Raw genomic sequence first — 22,730 nt, forward strand, 5'->3', positions numbered from 1 at the left:
TATGTTGAAATTAAGGTTACACGTACAATTTAATTACTAAGGACATGGAAGAAAGCCCCCAGATAGCGGAACCTGGTTTGGAGAATGAACATGTGAAAAGGAGAAAAGAAAAATGAGAGAGAAGCATTGGGCAGAGGAGTGAGGTCACTTAAGTGTTTAAAATATTATTTAAAGCCCAGTGTTTTAAGGAACACTGCAGGTTTGGCGGGGGGAACCCCTCAAACTTGGAGAGGAAAGTACAAGCATTTTGTATCTACATCAAAACCATTTACATGCAAACGAATGTGGGATGTGATGCGTATAAAAATGCAGTAGCAAACACAAGCCTGGTTAAGTTACTTTTTCACTCACTAGCAAGACCTGCCTTCACCTCTGCCAACCATTTTGCCAACCCTCCCCCTGGAGTCTGAAAACCACAATCCCTGGATAAGATCGCCACCTCGTGGCCCATGTGAAAACTGCAAGTCTGTGCCTGGCTTCTGACTTAGAAATGTAATGTGAGCCAAATGGGTGATTTTAGATGATCTCATAGCCTTTCTAAAACAAATTAAAAGAAATAGGTTGAATTCATTTTATTTATATATTTTATTTAACTCAGTATATCCAATTATTATCATTTCAACATGTTTTAAAATTATTAATGGTATATTTTACATTCTTTTTCTCATACTAGGTCTTTGAAGTCCAGTGTGTAATTTGCACTTACAGCACATCTCAATTAAGATGCTAAATTTTCACCAGGAATACTTGATCTGTATTTAAATTTCATAAAATATTGCAGTTGAAAAAGTAGATTTGCATACCCAAGTGGTTTCCAGTTAGGCGTTACACTGAAAAGTATAGTTTAAAAATTCCATGATTAATTGGGAGTCTCTCAGTTTGCAAACAGACCCTCTGTAGGGCAGGGTGTGCTTAATGGGCTCTGCTGAGGCTGCCCCGTACAGTATTCTTTTTTTCTTTTTTACTATTTATTTATTTTAAATTTTTTAAATTGAAGTATAGTTGATTTACAATGTTGTGTTAATTTCTGCTGTACAGCAGAGTGATTCAGTTATACATATATATATATTCTTTTCCATTATGGTTTATTACAGGATATTGAATATAGTTCCCTGTGCTATCCAGTAGGACCTTGTTGTTTATCCATCCTATATATAATAGTTTGCACCTGCTAACCCTAAACTCTCACTCCATCCCTCCCCACCCTCCTCCCCCTTGGCAACCACCAGTCTATTCTCTATGTCTGTGATTCTGTTTCTGTTTCATAGATAGGTTCGTTTGTGTCATATTTTAGATTCCACATATAAGTGATAGCATATGGTATTTGTCTTTCTCTTTCTGACTTACTTCACTTAGCCCATACAGTGTTCCTGTTCTTCCTTAGGCACAGTTAGGGCATATGGCCAACCTTCTCTGTCCACAGATGACCTAGCTTCCTATTTAACTGAAATGTCTGGACGGATCAGAAGAGGATGGTCATCATTCACATCTGGAGAGTGTCAAATCATTCACCAGTCACTTATCAGCCGACATCTGTACCCACAGCTAGTGGACACGGTGATGAGCTGCCCAGACCCTCTCCAGCGCTAACCGACACCCCAGCTGCAGGGAATGTTGCCCACAAACAGCCCTCAGCTGTCAGTCCTCTCTGGCAATTTCCTCAGCTGCAGAGAATCATCCTGACCAAGGTCACGCTGCCTTTCTGGGCGGCCCACATCCCTGATTGGTCAGCCGGGTTTTAAAGGTCCATCCCTTCCCTTCCTAGGTGTTGATCCTGGAAGCGCTCCCTGATACACTTCCTGGTGCTGACCTTCATCTCAGAGTCTGCTCCCCAGAAGCTCGAATTGTGACTCTTGGTACCAGGAGTGGGTGGACTCCAGAAAGCAGGCGCTCGGACGGGATTCTGGAGTTGGACCGCTCTCTGCCGGCTGTGGCCGTGAGGACCCCTTCCCCCTCGGTAGGGGCGGCACCGCCCGCGGCACAAGGTAACAATGAAATTGTTCGAACTTCCACCCCTGACAAACTGGGATGGTAGTCTGGTGGGAGAGAATTCACTAGTGGGTTTTCCATATGTCAGGAGTTGGTGAAATATGGGGGGTGGAGGGAGAAACTGTAAGGCTGGTGAAACGGCGTAGCTGTTGCTAAGCACAATTCAGGCTTCAGAAAAAGAAAAGGAAAAGCTGAGAGTGATTCATAGCTAATTAAAAGCTAGGTGTGAAGGCCAGAGAGCCTCCTTGGGAGCACAGAAAGAGCCGCCCAACCTCCGCAGTTCCCTGGTGAGAAAGCTGAGCACAGGGTCCAGGGTGTAGTCGTAGAGCAGCCAGGCTCCAAAGGTTAAACGTTCAACCTAGGCGGGTCTGCCAGGCCAGGGTCAGGGCCCTGCAGGGCCACAGGCTCCTCAGCTAGGCCCCACCTCCACTCCTGGAGGTGTGCTGGCTCTGATAAGAGAGGAAAGAAACTGTGTCCCAAGGGAGCTGCAGGACCTCGCCAGCAAGGCCAGGTGAGCCCTGGATCAAGTGGGGTCAGAACATAAAATCAGATAAGGGAGAGATTATTGATTTGGGATCCCTCTCCCAGGACACAGGATTTAACACCCTAGCTGGGTCCCCCAGGGATGGTTGCCCACTTGCTACCTGGATGGCTCCTAGAAGCCAGAAACCAGCCCTGGACCCCACTAAATGAGGGCCAGATGCCAGAATGACCAGGTCAGACGGTGGAAGAAGGGATTTAAGGCTGAGAGAAGCGGGCGTGGTAGGGTGGCCGTGCTGTGTAAAGCAGGATGCCCAGTGGCTGGCTTCCACGGGAAGGCCCGGAAGGCGCACCAGAGTAGGACGGAATGTGCTGGAGGGAGGGGCACCAGCCTGGCTGAGAAGTTCACCCCCGGTGCCCTCTTTAGGCCAGCCTGGGCGGTAGGAGACGCTGCTACAAGACGCTGCCAGGAGGATGCAGTTACCGTGATGGTGGCAGGGCGGGGCGGGCAGCTGGGTCCTGGCCCGCAGAGTGATGAAGTTGGTTAGGAGGGCCTGGAAGCGCTGGGGCAGAATAGATGGACCGCTGCCGGGGGTCCTGCTCAATCTGTGTGATCGAAAGAAATCAAGGACAGGCGACCAGCAGGCTAAGTGGCCTCAGTAAACAACTTGGCATTCTGTGGCACCTCCAATTTGTCTCAGGCCTCCTTTGCCTCAACCAGAGTTAGATGCTTACACCTCCGAGGTCTCACAAGCCTTGTATTCCCCTCTGCTAGAAACTAATTATGCTCCACTGGATTCACCTGTTTACTAGACTAGACTGTGGGCTTTATGAGGCAGGAGCCGTTCCTCTGCTTATGCCACAAAGCAGTGCTTTTAATCACGAACGAGGTTCTCACAGCGGGTCTTCAGCCCAGCTGCGGCAGCATCACGTGGGGGTGGGCTGACTCTACCTCGTTGTGCGACTGGCAACGTGTTTATGTGACGTAGTTGTCTTTGAAGTGGATGTCTCAGCAATCAAGAGTTTATCAGGCACTTGCTTTAAAATTTAAAAAACCCGGGCTTCCCTTGTGGCGCAGTAGTTGAGAGTCCGCCTGCCGATGCAGGGGACACGGGTTCGTGCCCCGGTCCGGGAAGATCCCACATGCTGTGGAGTGGCTGGGCCCGTGAGCCATGGCTGCTGGGCCTGCATGTCCGGAACCTGTGCTCCACAACGGGAGAGGCCACAGCAGTGAGAGGCCCGCGTACCGCAAACAAACAAACAAACAAACAAAAACCCCAACCAAACAGGGACTTCACTGGCAGTCCTGTGGTTAAGACTCCACGCTGCCAACACAGGGGGGCTTGAGTTCGATCCCTGGTTGGGGAACTAAGATCCCACATGCCTCACAGTGAGGCCAAAAGATTAAAACAAAACAAAACACCTCACTGTCTGGCATTCCACTACAATCCACCCTGTGATGCTGAGGCATCAGAGTCAGTGGTAAAAGGACACCAACAGCCTGGGTAGCAGATAAGTTAGAAGTCAGGGGGAGGGCACATTGTAACCAACGAAGTACACCTCTAAATCCTAAATGTACAAATCCTATAATAACATACAGTCTGCAATGTTGTTCATAGCTATTGTCCCAAACTTAAAGCGTCCAGCCATGAAAATAGGTCAGTGATCTCAGGGACTCTGGGAACCTGTTCGAAGATTTGGGTAATATTTCAACACCTGGGCAAGTGAAGTGATGAGGTCTCTGACGTGGTGGTGTGTCCCTGGGGTGTCATCTCTGGTGCAAGAGGTATAGGCATCTCCAGCGGCAAACTTGGGCTGGGGCCGTGTCGTCTGAGATGGTGTCCTCTCCAGCGATGAGTCCGTCTCAGAGGTGAGGTGCTGTGGAGAGGCGGTCACCCCGGCAGTGGGCGACCCTCCCATGTGGCTGTCGGTTGGGGTACTGGTCATGGGCTGGTCATAGGCTGCCCTGATGTGACTCGGAGGTTTCCCTGAGGACTGAGCTGCCTATCTGCTACTGCTCCTGGTGACTCAAACTGTGAAGGGCTCCCCGGGGTCTTCAGGGGCACATTCGGCCATGGCATAGGCAGCTGCCCTTTCATCTCCCAAGGAGCTCATCCAAAGCACATGAAGATCCTCCGCACATTTATATTCCAGGCTAGAGAGGATCTTAGGAATGCTATTTCCTGGGACCAATCCGTGAGGGCAAAGGAGAAACCATGAGATCACAATCCCCATAACCAGAGGGGTTTTTTTTTTTTTTTTTTTTTTTTTTGTGGTACGCGGGCCCCTCACTGCCGCGGCCTCTCCCGTTGCGGAGCACAGGCTCCGGACGCGCAGGCTCAGCGGCCATGGCCCACGGGCCCAGCCGCTCCGCGGCATGTGGGATCCTCCCGGACCGGGGCACGAACCCGTGTCCCCTGCATCGGCAGGCGGACTCTCCACCGCTGCGCCACCAGGGAAGCCCCAGAGGGGTTTTATGTACAGGCAATAGCAGGGCCAGCTGGTAGCAATGTTCCATGTATAGGAATCCGGAGGCGAGCGTCATTCACACACTGCTTCCAGAGGACCAGTTGCCTATAAAGGGATTCCATCCCTTGCCCCAGGCTGGGTGGCATAGTGGCCTGAGCCCTTCTCAGTAGGGCTCTCCAACACTCCCTGCTTCTCCACCTGGTGGTGCAATTGCAAATGGGAGTGGTTTGTTCCAGCATTGGATCTGCATGATGGTTGGCCCGAGGGGTCTACCAGTAATCCCATCACCCAGGCCAGTGCAAAGTCGTAAGAATAGTCACAGCCACTGATGCTTGATGAGCTTGGGCGGGCAGGGTGGAGGTTCCGTGGCTGAGCTATTTGTATATTGATGAACCGCTGAGTGGTGATGCTTGGGGAGAAAGCTGTGGGTTGTGGGTTACGGCCTCTAGCATGGGGGTACGGCCATGACTTGTAGCTTTCTCACCATATTCTCGTCTCCAAGTTGGGCTCAAATCTACCGAGCAGAGAGTTTCTTTCCCTCTTTCAGACGCCCAAACTGTACCAGGGACTGGTCCTCAGGCAGTGAGTTCTACTTCCTGTGAATTAGTAGGAGATCTCATTTCATCTGCCAGCCCTTGCAGCCTCTATAAACAGGGAGGGCGACCAGCATGGAGGTGACCCCTCCATTGTCAGGGCTTTAGAAGAAATGATTTCGCACTAACTTGCTGGGCTTCTGGCCTGGGGGACACGCACTGATGAGGGGTCACATTGGACTACCTGCCCTCGATCAGGTCACCAGCGTGAAGCAAATGATGCAATGATGGAAAAACCATAGTGGAAGGGGGGGGTGGAGTCAGAGGAGAGAATAAAAAGGACACTGTCTTGGGGGGTGAAAGCTTGAGGGTCGCCAGAGATGATCGAAAGTGGCACTTCGGGGTGGGGGGTGCATAGTAACTGTTATGTGGGATCAGAAGGCCCAGGGGGTGAGAATCAAGCAAGGTAGGGTCCTAGCTGGATCCATTTCAGGGACCACTTGCTTGACAGCAAAGTAAGGAGAGGCTCTTTAAGGAGGCCATTCTGGGAATTCCCTGGCAGTCCAGTGGTTAGGGCTCGGTGCTTCACTGCTGGCCCAGATTCAGTCCCTGGTCGGGGAACTAAGATCCGCAAAACTGCTCGGCATGGCTCAGCACGGCCAAAAAAGAAAAAAAATACGCTGTTCTCGTGCTTGGTGAGGCCAGCAAAGTGGGTGCCCGGGTCAGAGTCAATAATATCTAGTGATGCAAAGGGCACAAGACAAATGTAGTCAGCAAAGGCCTGTTTGAGGAGGAACCCCGGGCGGGGGTCGAGCAGAGGGGTCCCGCGTGTCAGCAGTGATGAGTGTGTCGGCAGGAGGGGGCAGCGGCCGAAGAGATCAATCTGCCCGAGGGAGTGGTGGGTCTCCCGGGGAACATGTCCCCGTCTCCATAATGGGAACAGAATAGAACTGGTGAGTAGGATGCTTCCTGGACCTGTTGTATGTCCTCAATGAGTTCTATGATGTTAGGAGTTGAAGCCTTAATCAGGGAGAACCTGAGCATTGAGGTTTCCATTGTCTATGGTGCGGCGCCATCATTAGTGGCTGGCTTAAGTACCAGCCACATGGGGCTATTGCAAAGGAGACTGTGGGCCTAATGACTCTCAGCTGAAGCATATCTTTATTTATGTATGTATTTTAAATTTATTTTTATTTTTGGCTGCGTTGGGTCTTCATTGCTGCATGCGGGCTTTCTCTAGTTGCGGCGAGCAGGGGCTGCTCTTCCTTGCGGTGCGTGGGCTTCTCATTGCAGTGGCTTCTCTTGTTGCAGAGCACGGGCTGTAAGAGCACGGGCTTCAGTAGTTGTGGCACACGGGCTTAGTTGCTCCACGGCACGTGGGATCTTCTCAGACCAGGGATCGAACCCGTGTGGCCTGCATTGGCAGGCGGATTCTTAACCACTGCGCTACCAGCGATGTCCTATGTATTTATTTTAAAATATTTGTTTATTTGGCTGTGTTGGGTCTTAGTTGAGGCATGCAGGATCTTCATTGCAGCGTGCAGGATCCTTAGTTGCAGCATGCTAATTCTTAGTTGCTGCATGTGGGATCTAGTTCCCTGACCAGGGATCGAACCCAGACCCCCTGCATTGGGAGCTCGGAGTCTTAGCCACTGGACCACCAGGGAAGTCCCTCAAGCATATCTTTAATGATAGGACACGGGCCTTCAGTGCCCTGTTTAAATCAGTATTGGGGAATGTTTACCATCTTGACCCGGAGAAAGAGTCACTGGTGTCCAATTGGCGAGTCCTACCAGAAAAGCCAAGAGCTTGGGCTTAGTCCATGGGGCATGGTGTTGTGTCTATGGATCCATGCCTGCAATAGGCAAAGAAAGAACCAGGGGGGCACCACCAGAGGTAGCTAGCTGTTTGAGATAAATGGTCCCAGTAGTTACATCCGAATGTTTTTTTTTTTTTTTTTTTTTTTTTTTTTTTTTTGCGGTACGCGAGCCTCTCACTGTTGTGGCCTCTCCCGTTGCGGAGCACAGGCTCTGGACGTGCAGCCTCAGCGGCCATGGCTCACAGGCCCAGCCGCTCATTGGCATGTGCGATCTTCCCGGACCGGGGCACGAACCCGCGTCCCCTGCATCGGCAGGGGGACTCTCAACCACTGTGCCACCAGGGAAGCCCCGGATGGGTTTTTACACCTTTGATTGATTTATAGGCAAAGGACTTCCTTTTAGGGAATTTAGAGGAATTGCCTTGAATGACAGTGCCTTGGGCCCTAGAGCCTAATAGGGCCAAAAAGGACTAAATTTTTATTGTCCCAAATGGACCACCAGAGTGGTATAAGGGTTATTGTCCTCAGGAGTTGGGACGAGCCTCAGAGAGCTGCCAGTTTTCTAGGGTAGGGGCTTAGGTGGCTGCCAGTCCTGGAGGTTAGGGAAGCAGGCAGAGGGAGTATCGGGGACAGGCTCGGGGTCAGAAGGTGTCTGTGTGGCAGGAAGGTGGACAGCAGAGGGAGGCTGTAGCTGGAGAATGCAGGTTTCAGGGCCTGGAGTTGAGACTGGCTACCCAGAGGTCAAGTGGCCAGGACCCCTGAGTTTTTGGAACTCCCAGTAGAGACTTCCCTAAGTAGTCCCATAAGTATTCCCATAAGAGGCAACTTATTGTCTAAGTTGGGGGTTTGTTGAAGAGGGAGTGGGGAATCTTTTTTGTTGAGGGAAATTTGTTCAAGGGAGACCCTTCCAGGGCAACTGGAGTAGTGGGCCGTGAGTCTGTAACCTAAAACAGTAAAACAGCCTAGCAAAATTGGTTTATTCGAGAACAGCAGAGAATTGCGATTTGGGACATGCAACTATGGCAAACCACATGGAAGTCCAGTAAAACAAAGGAGAGGAACCTCTTTCCTAGAGAAGGGGAAGTTGGGAGGGGCTGTTATAAACCACAGTCCATTGGGGGAAACTGGGAGTTTGAAGTATAGGGGCTTTTCATGGTTGAGTGGTGACAGTCTCTCATTAGCTGAGTTGCTGCCAGGCAAGGAGAAAATCTTCCTCCTACTGGAGGTGGTGCTGTCACTTCCTGTGGGAGATGCCAAGAAAGGGTCTTCCTGTCAAGGTCTGTGTTGATGGTGGAGTGGTATGTGGGGGAGAGCTCCCTCTTCTGGCCTCTTGGCTCCATTTTAGTGAGGTTTCCCCGAATTAATTTTCACAAGTCTGAAGTATCTGGGCTTCTGGGTGGGAATCTCCTCCATGTCTAGCAACCATGTCAGCGCCCTCCAGTGCCTTTTGAATGGTTTCAGCAGCTCCAAAAAAATGTAGTCCTGCCACCCTGTAACAAGGGGGAGTGCCCCGTGAAAAGAATTCTCTGGACTCAGGGTCAAGTTGGGCCTCTTCAGGGCTGGAAATGAAGGGGTCATTTGGGTCACTATGGCCATGAAAATAATAAACCCATTTGTGATATTGTGACTGATAATAAGAAACAAATATTTGCTCTTCATCCCGATTTCTAGCACAGAGCTCCTAAGACTCTTAGAATTTCTGAAGTGATGAGAGTCATAAAGGTGTCTTTTTTATGTTAATGAGGCGACTTTTGAAACTCACCTTTTGGGAGCTGGTTGCTGGAGAAGCCAATCATGTGATTAGAGGGATCTGACCTCCAGGGAGGTTGAATCAATCATGCCTATGTAACGAAGCACCCATAAAACCCCAAAAGGACGGGGTTTGGAGAGCTTCTGGGCTGGTGAACACGTGGAGATTCAGGGGGAGTGGTAGACCTGGAGAGAGCGTGTATACTCCGTGCCCTTCCCCATACCTTGCCCTGTGCATCTCTTCCATCTGGCTGTTCCTGAGTTATATTCATTCATTCACTCGTTCATTTATTTATTTATTTTTGGCTGCATTGGGTGTTCGTTGCTGCATGTGGGCTTTCTCTAGTTGTGGCGAGCGGGGGCTACTCTTCATTGCAGTGCGCAGGTTTCTCATTGCAGTGGCTTCTCTTGTTTTGGAGCACGGGCTCTAGGTGTGTGGGCTTCAGTAGCTGTGGCGCACAGCCTCAGTAGTTGTGGCGCACGGGCTTAGTTGCTCTGCAGCATGTGGGATCTACCTGGACCAGGGCTCGAACATGTGTCCCCTGCATTGGCAGACAGATTCTTAACCACTGCACCACCAGGGAAGCCCAGCAGGCGGATTCTTAACCACTGTGCCACCAGAGAAGTCCCCTGAGTTATATTCTTTTTTAAAAAAATATATTTTATTAAAGTATAGTTGATTTACAATGATGTGTTTATTTTACTGTATAGCCAAGTGATTCTGTTATACATGTGTATATACATATACACAAATTCTTGTTCATATTCTTCTTTATTATGGTTTGTCACAGGATATTGAATATAGTTCCCTGTGCTATGCAGTAGGACCTTGTTTATGTATTCTCTATATAATGGTTTGCATCTGCTAATCCCAAACTCCCAGTCCATCCCTCCCCCCACCCGTTGGCAACCACAAGCCTGTCCTCTGTGTCTGTGATTCTGCTTCTGTTTAGTAGATAAGTTCATTTGTGTCATATTTTAGATTTCACGTATAAGTGATATCATCTGGTATTTGTCTTTCTCTTTCTGACTGACTTCAGAAAGTAATCTCTAGGTCCATCTACATTGCTGCAAATGGCATTATTTCATTCTTTTTTATGGCTGAGTAATATTCCATTGTATATATGTACCACACTTCTTTATCCGTTCATCTGTCAATGGACATTTAGGTTGTTTCCATGTCTTGGCTATTGTAAATAGTGCTGCAATGAACATTGGGGTGCATGTATCTTTTTGAAGTATGGTTTTCTCTGGATATATGCCCAGGAGTGAGATTGCTGGATCATATGGCAACTATAGTTTTAGTTTTTTGAGGAACCTCCATACTGTTCTCCATAGTGGCTGCACCAATTTACATTCCCACCAACAGTGTAGGAGGGTTCCCTTTTCTCTACACCCTCTCCAGTGTTTGTTATTTGTAGACTTTTTGACGATGGCCATCCTGACCCACGTAAGGTGGTACCTCATTGTAGTTTTTTTTTTAAATAAATTTATTTATTTATTTATTTATTTATTTTTGGCTGAGTTGGGTCTTTGTTGTTAGGCGCGGGCTTCCTCTACTTGTGGCGAGCGGGGGCCACTCCTTGTTGTGGGGAACGGGCTTCTCACTGCCGTGGCCTCTCCCGTTGTGGAGCACGGGCTCTAGGCATGTGGGCTTTGATAGTTGTGGCACACGGGCTCAGTAGTTGTGGCTCACGGGCTCTAGAGTGCAGGCTCGGGCCATGGCTCACGGGCTTAGTTGCTCCACGGCATGTGGGATCCTCCCGGACCAGGGCCCGAACCTGTGTCCTCTGCATCGGCAGGCAGACTCAACCACTGTGCCACCAGGGAAGCCCCAAATGGGTTTTTACACCTTTGATTGATTTATAGGCAAAGGACTTCCTTTTAGGGAATTTAGAGGAATTGTCTTGAATGACAGTGACTTGGCCCCAGAGCCTAATAGGGCCAAAAAGGACTAAATTTTTATTGTCCCAAATGGACCACCAGAGTGGTATAAGGGTTATTGTCCTCAGGAGTTGGGACGAGCCTCAGGGAGCTGCCAGTTTTCTAGGGTAGGGGCTTAGGTGGCTGCCAGTCCTGGAGGTTAGGGAAGCAGGCAGAGGGAGTATCGGGGACAGGCTCGGGGTCAGAAGGTGTCTGTGTGGCAGGAAGGTGGACAGCAGAGGGAGGCTGTAGCTGGAGAATGCAGGTTTCAGGGCCTGGAGTTGAGACTGGCTACCCAGAGGTCAAGTGGCCAGGACCCCTGAGTTTTTGGAACTCCCAGTAGAGGCTTCCCTAAGTAGTCCCATAAGTATTCCCATAAGAGGCAACTTATTGTCTAAGTTGGGGGTTTGTTGAAGAGGGAGTGGGGAATCTTTTTTGTTGAGGGAAATTTGTTCAAGGGAGACCCTTCCAGGGCAACTGGAGTAGTGGGCCGTGAGTCTGTAACCTAAAACAGTAAAACAGCCTAGCAAAATTGGTTTATTCGAGAACAGCAGAGAATTGCGATTTGGGACATGCAACTATGGCAAACCACATGGAAGTCCAGTAAAACAAAGGAGAGGAACCTCTTTCCTAGAGAAGGGGAAGTTGGGAGGGGCTGTTATAAACCACAGTCCATTGGGGGAAACTGGGAGTTTGAAGTATAGGGGCTTTTCATGGTTGAGTGGTGACAGTCTCTCATTGGCTGAGTTGCTGCCAGGCGAGGAGAAAATCTTCCTCCTACTGGAGGTGGTGCTGTCACTTCCTGTGGGAGATGCCAAGAAAGGGTCTTCCTGTCAAGGTCTGTGTTGATGGTGGAGTGGTATGTGGGGGAGAGCTCCCTCTTCTGGCCTCTTGGCTCCATTTTAGTGAGGTTTCCCCGAATTAATTTTCACAAGTCTGAAGTATCTGGGCTTCTGGGTGGGAATCTCCTCCATGTCTAGCAACCATGTCAGCGCCCTCCAGTGCCTTTTGAATGGTTTCAGCAGCTCCAAAAAAATGTAGTCCTGCCACCCTGTAACAAGGGGGAGTGCCCCGTGAAAAGAATTCTCTGGACTCAGGGTCAAATTGGGCCTCTTCAGGGTTGGAAATGAAGGGGTCATTTGGGTCACTATGGCCATGAAAATAATAAACCCATTTGTGATATTGTGACTGATAATAAGAAACAAATATTTGCTCTTCATCCCGATTTCTAGCACAGAGCTCCTAAGACTTTAGAATTTCTGAAGTGATGAGAGTCATAAAGGTGTCTTTTTTTATGTTAATGAGGTGACTTTTGGAACTCATCTTTTGGGAGCTGGTTGCTGGAGAAGCCAGTCATGTGATTAGAGGGATCTGACCTCCAGGGAAGTTGAATCAATCATGCCTATGTAACGAAGCACCCATAATACCCCAAAAGGACGGGATTTGGAGAGCTTCTAGGCTGGTGAACACGTGGCGATTCATGGGGAGTCGTACACCTGGAGAGAGCGTGTATACTCCGTGCCCTTCCCCATACCTTGCCCTGTGCATCTCTTCCATCTGGCTGTTCCTGAGTTATATTCATTCATTCATTCATTCATTTATTTATTTATTTTTGGCTGATTGGGTGTTCGTTGCTGCATGTGGGCTTTCTCTAGTTGCAGCGAGCGGGGGCTACTCTTCATTGCAGTGCGCAGGTTTCTCATTGCGGTGGCTTCTCTTGTTGTGGAGCACGGGCTCTAGGCACGTGGGCTTCAGTAGTTGTGGTGCGCAGGCTCAGTAGTTGTGGCACACGGGCTTAGTTGCTCCGCAGCATGTGGGATCTACCTGGACCAGGGCTCGAACCTGTGTCCCCTGCGTTGGCAGACGGATTCTTAACCAATGCATCACCAGGGAAGCCCGGCAGGCGGATTCTTAACCACTGTGCCACCAGAAAAGTCCCCTGAGTTATATTCTTTTTTAAAAAATTTATTTTATTGAAGTATAGTTGATTTACACTGATGTGTTTATTTCTACTGTATGGCCAAGTGATTCTGTTATACATGTGTATATACATATACACAAATTCTTGTTCATATTCTTCTTTATTATGGTTTGTCACAGGATATTGAATATAGTTCCCTGTGCTATGCAGTAGGACCTTGTTTATGTATTCTCTATATAATGGTTTGCATCTGCTAATCCCAAACTCCCAGTCCATCCCTCCCCCCACCCCGTTGGCAACCACAAGCCTGTCCTCTGTGTCTGTGATTCTGCTTCTGTTTAGTAGATAAGTTCATTTGTGTCATATTTTAGATTTCACGTATAAGTGATATCATCTGGTATTTGTCTTTCTCTTTCTGACTGACTTCAGAAAGTAATCTCTAGGTCCATCTACATTGCTGCAAATGGCATTATTTCATTCTTTTTTATGGCTGAGTAATATTCCATTGTATATATGTACCACAGTTTTTTTTTATTGGAGTATAATTGTTTAACAATGGTGTGTTAGTTTCTGCTTTATAACAAAGTGAATCAGTTATACATATACATATGTTCCCATATCCCCTCCCTCTTGCGTCTCCCTCCCACCCTCCCTATCCCACCCCTCCAGGTGGTCACAAAGCACCGAGCTGATCTCCCTGTGCTATGCGGCTGCTTCCCACTAGCTATCTACCTTACGTTTGGTAGTGTATATATGTCCATGCCTCTCTTTCACTTTGTCACAACTTACCCTTCCCCCTCCCCATACTCAAGTCCATTCTCTAGTAGGTCTGTGTCTTTATTCCTGTTTTACCCCTAGGTTCTTCATGACAGTTTTTTTTCTTCTTAAATTCCATATATATGTGTTAGCATACGGTATTTATCTTTCTCTTTCTGACTTACTTCACTCTGTATGACAGACTCTAGGTCTATCCACCTCATTACAAATAGCTCAGTTTCGTTTCTTTTTATGGCTGAGTAATATTCCATTGTATATATGTACCACATCTTCTTTATCCATTCATCTGTCAGTGGACATTTAGGTTGTTTTCATGTCTTGGCTATTGTAAATAGTGCTGCAATGAACATTGGAGTGCATGTATCTTTTTGAACTATAGTTTTCTCTGCATATATGCCCAGGAGTGAGATTGCTGGATCATATGGCAACTACAGTTTTAGTTTTTTGAGGAATCTCCATACTGTTCTCCACAGTGGCTGCACCAATTTACATTCCCACCAACAGTGTAGGAGGGTTCCCTTTTCTCTACACCCTCTCCAGCATTTGTTATTTGTAGACTTTTTGATGAATGGCCATTCTGACCCACGTGAGGTGGTACCTCATTGTAGGTTTTTTTTTTAAATAAATAAATTTATTTATTTATTTATTTATTTATTTTTGACTGAGTTGGGTCTTTGTTGCTAGGCACGGGCTTCCTCTAGTTGTGGCGAGCGGGGGCCACTCCTTGTTGTGGGGAACGGGCTTCTCACTGCCGTGGCCTCTCCCGTTGTGGAGCACGGGCTCTAGGCATGTGGGCTTCAATAGTTGTGGCACACGGGCTCAGTAGTTGTGGCTCACGGGCTCTAGAGCGCAGGCTCAGTAGCTGTGGCTCACAGGCTTAGTTGCTCCACGGCATGTCGGATCCTCCTGGACCAGGGCCCGAACCCGTGTCCCCTGCATCGGTAGGTGGACTCTCAACCACTGCGCCACCAGGGAATCCCCTCATTGTAGTTTTGATTTGCATTTCTCTAATAATTAGTGATGTTGAGCATCTTTTCACGTGCCTGTTGGCGATATGTAAATCTCCTTTGGAGAAATGTCTATTTAGGTCTTCTGTCCATTTTTTGACTGGGTTGTTGGGTTTTTGTTTTTAATTACTTTATTTACTTTTGACTGTGTTGGGTCTTCGTTTCTGTGTGAGGGCTTTCTCTAGCTGTGGCAAGCGGGGGCCACTCTTCATCGCGATGTGCGGGACTCTCACTATCGTGGCCTCTTGTTGCGGAGCACAGGCTCCAGACACGCAGGCTCAGTAGTTGTGGCTCACGGGCTTGGTTGCTCTGCCGCATGTGGGATCTTCCCAGACCAGGGCTCGAACCCGTGTCCCCTGCATTAGCAGGCAGATTCTCAACCACTGCACCACCAGGGAAGCCCGGGTTGTTTGTTTTTGATATTGAGCTGTATGAACTGTATGAGCTGTTTGTATATTTTGGAAATTAAGCCCTTTTCGATCGCATCATTTGTAAATATTTTCTCCCATTCTGTGGGTTGTCTTTTCATTTTGTTTATAGTTTCCTTTGCTGTACAAAAGCTTGTAAGTTTAACCAGGTCCCATTTGTTTATTTTTGCTTTTATTTCTATTGCCTTGAGAGACCTAAGAAAACGTTGCTACGATTTATGTCAGAAAATGTTTTGCCTATGTTCTTTTCTAGATGTTTTATAGTATCCAGTCTTACATTTAAGTCTTTAAGCCATTTCGAGTTTATTTTTGTGTATGATGTGAGGGAGTGTTCTAACTGCATTGATTTACATGTAGCTGTCCAGCTTTTCCAACGCCACTTGCTGAAGAGACTGTCTTTTCTCCATTATGTATTCTTGTCTCCTTTGTTGCAGATTAATTGACTGTAGGTGTGTGGGTTTATTTCTGGGCTCTCAACTGACTACTGTTCTGTTCCACCTGACTTATATTCTTATATAATAAATCCAGTGAGTAAAAATGAGTTTCTGGAGTTCTGAGAGCCACTGTAGCAAATTAATTGAACCCAAGGAGGGGATCGTGGGAACCTCTGATTTAGAGCTGGTTGGTCAGAAGCACAGGTAACAAAGTGGACCTGTGACTGGAGTGTGAAATGAGTCGGGGTGCTGTCTGGTAGGACTGAACCCTTAAAATGCAGAATCTGAGGCTACCTCTGCTACCAAACTCGGGTCCAGCTGCTCACTGCTTGAAAATCAGTACTCAAGAGGCAAGTGTTAGGAGAAATGGAAAATGTTCCTTTTCCTAATGTTCCTAATCAGAAAGCTAGCATTCTGGGGAGAAGGCAGGCTCGTGTCCCAAATCTAACACTGAAGGTTATGCTTGGCCATAGAAGTTTGTTGTTTTGTTTTGTTTAACAGGTATAATAGGTAAAAATCTTTATTTACTGATTTAAATTCTCTTAAAATATAAAAAATAGAATGGTTTCCTGAATTACAGCTTTTGGCAGTAAGTAAAGGTCAACACAAAGAACAATAAGCCCAAACTTTCTGTAGCAACTTTTATTTTCCCCTAAAAAGAGAGTCCATTTTCATACAGAGACCTTCATTTAGATGAGACACACATTAGGTTTTTTCCTAAAGTGCCAAAACTCACATAATTCCTGTAACTGCAGATGAGAATTATTATGAGAAGCATGCATTAACTTAAAAATACTCCAGGTGATGGCAAATCCTGAAGAGTTCCTGGTTTCTGTGACGGTAAGAATTCGACTAGTACATACTTGAACTAAAATCCAGGCAAAAATGCTCTAAAACTTCATCTACTGGTTTGTAATTCATTAACATATTGTAAGACTGTTATTCAGATCCAGTTATGTGGTAATAAGACCTGAGAGTGTTTTGTAAAAGTTTATTTTAAAAATCCCCAGATAAACTTAATTTGCTAATTTTCCATTCTATTATCTATATTTTTCTTTGTTTCATCTGTCTCCTTTTCTTTCCATAAATTCCCAAGGACAATCCCTAAAAAAACTATTAGTCCTATTGTTCTGTTGGAGGTGAATTTATCCCAACAATCCTCAGGTCTGTGGATGTCCAGAGTGTAAATCTGGTGAGCCAGATGGGCTCCTGCTGCAGCAGCCAGAGCAGTGTAGTAGGGCACAGTTTGTTCACTCCCACCAGGCTCAGCGCCCCCAGCATTGCCACACTGAAGCCACCGAGCCACTGCTTGGTATCTTCACGGAACAGCTCTGCCGTGGACTTCAGCACAATCAGAGCATCATCTGTCTTGTCCTGACGAGCATAGATAGTATCGTATATGAGTCCACATAATTCCAGAAAAATAAGGAGGGAGGCAAACAGATGGATCACAGGAGCCCTTGATAGCAGATCATCCAAGTAATGCTCCCCAGTTAAAAGTCAACCCTAAGGCTAATTGAGGCCAGTATGTAATTCTCTTCATTAGCAGGTAGGTGATGACAAGAAGTAGGGATGCTGCTCCAAGAGCTATATACTGTAGTAATTCAGACACAGAAGAACCCTAGTGCCAAGTTCAGCTGTCCCCCGAGAAAAACAAAGGATTGAAAAGTTGAAATGTCTCCAGCAGCTATTGGGTGACTTGCTGTTCTTGTAACTTTTTTTTTTTTGCAGTATGCGGGCCTCTCACTGTTGTGGCCTCTCCCGTTGCGGAGCACAGGCTCCGGACGCGCAGGCTCAGCGGCCATGGCTCACGGGCCCAGCCGCTCCGCGGCATGTGGGATCTTCCTGGACCGGGACATGAACCCTTGTCCCCTGCATCGGCAGGCGGACCCTCAACCACTGCGCCACCAGGGAAGCCCTCTTGTAACCTTTATCATAGTCCTAGTCCCAGTCCCACATGTCATTAATAGTACAGCCTGCTCCACGCAGCAGAACAGCTCCAGTGCCAAAGAGGGATAACGTACCAATCCGGAAAGCAACCTGGTTGGGCTGCCAAAGCAGTGCTCCACGTACATGGCAGGTACCGCAGCCAGGTTCCGATGGGCTAGTCCAACCGCATGAGGCACAGGTGGGGCTGCAGACGGTGGGGCGCTGAATTCACGATCCCCGCCGCCGACAGGCTCAGCCGATGCCCGTCCGCCCCCAGCCCCGCCGAGGGCCGCCGGTCTCCCCTGTGGGACTCGCGGGCCGCGTGTGCCAAGGCCAGGGAGCAGCCGTGTGAGCCGCATAGCCACGCCTGCGTCCTGGCCCGCGAGCCCCACGCCTCCCGCGCCCAGCATCGGCCATGGAAGTTTTTAAAGGGAAAAGGGGAGGTGGTCTCAGTTACTCTTTGAAATAGGGGATCAGACTTGTCACCATCTCCCACTGCATGCAGGCTTGTCGACCTTTCTTTAGATGCTATCTTGTTCACACAGTTTGTTTGAGAGATTACTGAAGGGGAAGCTAGGGAGGAGATCTGGTCATCTGTTAATTATTTATTCTTCCTTTCTACTTCTTTGATCTATGGAAAGAACCAACAGGTTAGGCACGGTATTGTGTGATCAAAAGTTAGGAAAGTTGGTGGCGCAGTGGTTAAGAATCCGCCTGCTAATTCAGAGGACACGGGTTCCAGCCCTGGTCTGGGAAGATCCCACATGCCGCGGAGCAACTTAGCCCATGCACCACAACTACTGAGCCCGCGTGCCTAGAGCCCGTGCTCTGCAAGAGAAGCCACTGCAATGAGAAGCCCGTGCACCGCAACAAAGAGTAGCTCCTGCGCAACACAACTAGATAAATCCCACGTGCAGCAATGAAGATGCAACGCAGCCAAAAATAAATAAATTTATTAAAAAAAAAAAAGGAAAGGTGTGCTTGGGCTGGAGATGTGTAGAGCATGGGGGTGCCTGGCTTAAGGTTAGTTAGAATATAGCTTAGCTAAAGTGACAAGACAAAAGGGGCTGCCTGCGGAGAGCTCTTTACTGCCTAGAGCTCTTTCCTGCCGAAAGCTGCTTATATATCCAGGTAGATGGCCTCAGAATTGAGTTGTTTGGTGTGGGGAAAATCTCCTCACACATACAATGAAAATTGGGTTCAAACTCAGGGACCCCCAGGGGCCTGCAGCCAGAGACCCTGGGACCTGGATCCACCCACCAGCGATCCAGTGCTAGCCCCAGGACCCCCTGGGCCTCAGCCCCACCCACCAGTGGGCCAACACCAGCTCTGGGATCCCAGGACCTGACTCTGTATGCTGGTGGGCTGGTACTGGCCCCAGGACTTGGTTTCACCCACTGGTGGGTGGGCACCAGCCCCAGGATCACTGCAGCTCTGCAGCTGGCCTTGTCAGGACCCAGCTAACACACCAGCCCCAGGGTTCCTTGGGCCCCAGCTGTGCCCACCAGCAAGCCAACACCAGCTCTGAGACACCTTGCACTGCTCAGCCAGCCACTCCAGTTTCCAGCCCCACTCACCAGTGGGCCAAGTCCAGCTTTGGGACATCGCGGAACCTGCAGCCAGCCATGTCGGGAACTGACCCTAACTGCCAGCAGGCTGACAATGGACCTGGGAGCCCCAGCCCCACAGCTACTCACCCTAGAACCCCATTCTGCCCACCAGTGGGCCAGCAGTAGCCCTGGGACCCCCCTCCCCCAGGCTTCCACCGCCAGCTGCCTGTGCTCCAGCCCCGGGAACCATGGCTGGCAGTCTCTGTACAAGGAGGGCCTGGCAACCAACTGGACCAGGGGCCAGCCCTGCCTACCAGACCACCCACATAGTCAACCCACTACAACAGAAGGACCCACGCAGCCCTCATGGACATAGAGGGCGTAACTCTAGGGCATAACCCCTAGAGCACGTAACTCTGGTGACCAGAGGGGAGTGTGCTGCTGGGAGACTTAGGACATCTCCTACAAAAGGCCACATCTCCAAGGTCAGGAAATAATACCAATCTACCAGATACACAGAAATAAAAACAGCAAAATTAGGCAAAATGATGTCACAAGAGGAACATGTTCTAAACAAAGGAACAGGATAAAACCCCAGAAGAAGAACTAAAAAAAAGGCCACACACTGCAAAGAAGAGTAGCCCCCGCTCGCTGCAACTAGAGAAAGCCCGCATGCAGCAACGAAGACCCAATGCAGCCAAAAAAAAAAAAAAAGTTCAAGGTAAGGATCATAAAGATGATCAAAGAACTCGAGAGATGAATGGATGAAAACAGTGAAAAGTTTAACAAAGAGTTAAACAAAGAGCCCTTATATTTATAAAGAAGATCCAAACAGAGCTAAAGAATACAATAACTGAAATAAAAAATACACTAGAAGGGGGGCCTCCCTGGTGGCGCAGTGGTTGAGAGTCCGCCTGCCAATGCAGGGGATATGGGTTCGTGCCCCGGTCCGGGAGGATCCCATATGCCGCGGAGCGGCTGGGCCCGTGAGCCATGGCCGCTGAGCCTGCGCATCCGGAGCCTGCGCATCCGGAGCCTGTGCTCCGCAACGGGAGAGGCCACAACAGTGAGAGGCCCGCGTACCGGAAAAAAAAAAAAAAAAAAAAAAATACACTAGAAGGAATCAAAAGTAGATTAGATGACAGAGGAACAGATCAGTGAGCTGGAAGATAGTAATGGAAATCACTGAAGCTGAACAGAAAAAAGGAAAAGTAAAAAGAAATGAGGACAGTTTGAGAATTTGGGACCACATCAAGCATACTAAAATTCACATGATAGAGATCCCAGGAGAAGAGAGAGAGAAAGGGACCGAGAATGTGTTTGAAGATAGAGTAACTAAAACTTCCCTAACCTGGGAGAGGACACAGACATTCAGGTCCAAGAAGCACAGAGAGTCCCAAACAGAATCAACCCAAAGAGAATCACATCAAGACACACTGTAATTAAAATGGCAAAAATTAAAGACAGAGAATCTTAAAAGCAGCAGGGGAAAAGCAACAAGTTATGTACAAGGGAACTCCCAGAAAGCTATCAGCTGACTTTCCAGCTGATTAGAGGCAGGAAAAAGGTGAAGTACTGGCTGCTCTGTACAGGCATATCTGAGTTACATGCTTCTTCAGGGGTGCATGTTCAGAAAATGGTGGTGGTAGCATGATCCGAGGGTAGAGATTTTGGCCCTGACATAAAAAAAGTTATCCATTGGACTTGTGCAGGCCCAGCTGGAGGGTCCATGGTGCCAGTCAGTTTGAACTTGGCAAGACTAACTCCATGTTCCTGAAAAACAAGCTAAGTAACCGTTACTATAGTGACCCTTGTGTCACAGGTGTTATCTGTTGGGGGTGGTTAAAAGAGTCTTACCATAAGCTATGTGTCTAAGCTATGTGAAGCTTGGAGGGTATACAATTTGCAGGAACAATTAAGACAAGCTTGATTGGTGAGGGCAGGTTATGGGATGTTAGTAAGCAAGTTAGTGTTTAAGGGATCAAACTCTTGACTGCCCTCGGTTTCAACCTCACTGTGGTAGACATTTTCATATGAAATGCTGGTGGACTGGATACTTATTAATAACTAAATGGGGGCTTCCCTGGTGGCGCAGTGGTTGAGAGTCCACCTGCCGATGCAGGGGACACGGGTTCGTGCCCCGGTCCGGGAAGATCCCATATGCCGCGGAGCGGCTGGGCCCGTGAGCCATGGCTGCTGAGCCTGCGCGTCTGGAGCCTGTGCTCCTCAACGGGAGAGGCCACAACAGTGGGAGGCCCGCGTACCGCAAAAAAAAAAAAAAAAAAAAAAAAACTAAATGGAATTCTAGTAATGTGCCAGTATCTTTTGATTTTTAAGATTGTTTTTTTTTTTTTTTTTTTTTTTTTGTGGTACGCGGGCCTCCCACTGTTGTGGCCTCTCCCGTTGCGGAGCACAGGCTCCAGACACGCAGGCTCAGCAGCCATGGCTCACGGGCCCAGCCGCTCCGCGGCATGTGGGATCCTCCCGGACCAGAGCTCGAACCCGTGTCCCCTGCACCGGCAGGCGGACTCTCAACCACTGCGCCACCAGGGAAGCCCAAGATTGTTTTGTTATAAAGGATTCATGTTTGAAGACCAAGGGGTGGACCGTGTGAAAGGAAAAGCAAAATGGAGTTGCCATTGCTAAGAGAGCCTGGAGGCCATTAAGGAAGTGTGGCTTATACACATCTCAACCTGTATGGAATCTGACCTTTTGACCACTTACTGTCCTAATGGAGTCTTTCAGAACATCTGCCAGAAACTCAAGATACTTATCAGACCCTTACCCTAAAATAACTCATGATAGCCTGTCTACTTATTGGACCCGACCCTAAAATAACTTGTGATTCCTTAAGGACAAATGTTTTCCAACTTGTGTCAGAGTTGATCACAGTTCTTGCCAGGCAACTTTTAACTTTGTGGCTTTTTGCCTCTGTAAGCCATGACTCTTCCTGGAAACACTCTTTTGGTTTTACTTGAATCTGTGTCTCCTGAATTGCAATTCTTACGACGCCCAGTAAACTCGTTTCTTATTTGCAGCCTCCTGCACTATTTCTTGGTTGACAACTGTGAAACTGTGATTTGTAATAAGAAATAAATATTTGATCCTCATCCCCATTTCTGGCACAGAGCTCCTAAGACTTTTTTGTTGTTCTGGTTGTTTTTTAAAAAATTGAAGTGTAGTTGATTTAGTGATACAGTATCATGTTAGTTTCAGTTGTACAGCACAGTGATTATATATCTATATATCTATATATCTATATCTATATTTCTTCAGATTCTCTTCCCGTATAGGTTATTACAAAATATTGAGTATAGCTCCCTGTGCTATACAGTAAGTCCTTGTTGGTTATTTTATTTTATTTTAATTATTTTTTTTTTTGCAGTTCTATAACTTTATTTGACAGCAGCAGTTAGTGCTCATCCACATTAACTGTAGATTTTTCAAAGTGGTGACAGGAACATAGGTAACCAACGTATAGAGCTTGTTTGGTGAATCTTCATCTTCATTACGTTTTCTGAACAAAAATATGGAACACTTCCTGAATTTGTGGGTCTTTGTGCAGGTGCCATGCTAATCTTCTCTGTATCGTTCCAATTTTAGTATATGTGTTGCCGAAGCAAGCACTCTGCTTTATGTATAGCAGTGTGTATATGTTAATCCCAGCCTCCTAATTTATCCCCCACACCACCTCCCTTTCCCCTTTGGTAACCATTAGATTG

General features: G+C 47.9%; 1 pseudogene across 1 annotated transcript; it reads right to left on the reverse strand.

Moving 5' to 3' along the window:
- Positions 1-16,553: 16,553 nt before the first annotated feature.
- Positions 16,554-17,868, reverse strand: LOC307066083 (4-hydroxybenzoate polyprenyltransferase, mitochondrial-like; annotated as a pseudogene). The gene is made up of 2 exons: positions 17,487-17,868; positions 16,554-17,275 (listed from the first exon to the last, which is right to left on the reverse strand). The product of its transcript is annotated as a 4-hydroxybenzoate polyprenyltransferase, mitochondrial-like (transcript).
- Positions 17,869-22,730: the final 4,862 nt, after the last annotated feature.

This window comes from Hyperoodon ampullatus (assembly GCF_949752795.1).
Source record: "Hyperoodon ampullatus genome assembly, chromosome: 18".
Lineage (NCBI taxonomy): Eukaryota > Metazoa > Chordata > Mammalia > Artiodactyla > Ziphiidae > Hyperoodon > Hyperoodon ampullatus.